Below are 634 nucleotides of genomic sequence, written 5' to 3'. Positions count from 1 at the left end.
CTGCCATCAAGTCAATTCTGACTCATAGCAACCCCCTTTGGGTTTCCAAGGCAGTAAATCTTTATGGAAATAGATTGCTCTTTCTTCTTTCCATGGGGTGGCTGGTGGGTTTGAACCGCCAACCTTCAGGTTAGCAGTCACATGTCTTAGGAACTACACCAGCTCAAACCATTTACTCCACCCAGGAAGTTAGGAGATACTTTGTTGTTGTTGTGAAGTGCCCATTGTATTTCACAGTTCTGACTTGCAGCAATCCTATATACAAAAGAACAAAACACTGCCCAGTTGTGTGCCAGCCTCATAATCATTGCTATGCTTGAACCAGTTGTTGCGGCCACTGTGTCAATCCATTTCATTAAGGTTCTTCCTCTTTCTCGCTGACCTCTACTTTACCAAGCAAACCTTTCTCCAGAGACTGGTCTCTCCTAACAACATAACCAGAGTACCTGAGACAATGTCTTCACCATTCTCGCTTCTAAGGAGCATTCCTGCTGTACTTCATCCAAGACAGATTTGTTTGTTATTCTGGCAGTCCATGGTATATTCAGTATTCTTTGTCAATACCATATTTCTAAGGCATCAATTCTTCTTCAGTCTTCTTTGTTCATTGTCCAGCTTTCGTATGCATATGAGG

The sequence above is a fragment of the Orycteropus afer genome, unplaced genomic scaffold (genome assembly GCF_000298275.1).
Source record: "Orycteropus afer afer isolate SDZICR_OR568_19922 unplaced genomic scaffold, OryAfe1.0 scaffold00031, whole genome shotgun sequence".
Taxonomy (NCBI): domain Eukaryota; kingdom Metazoa; phylum Chordata; class Mammalia; order Tubulidentata; family Orycteropodidae; genus Orycteropus; species Orycteropus afer.
Note: the sequence above shows the minus strand (reverse complement) of the source record.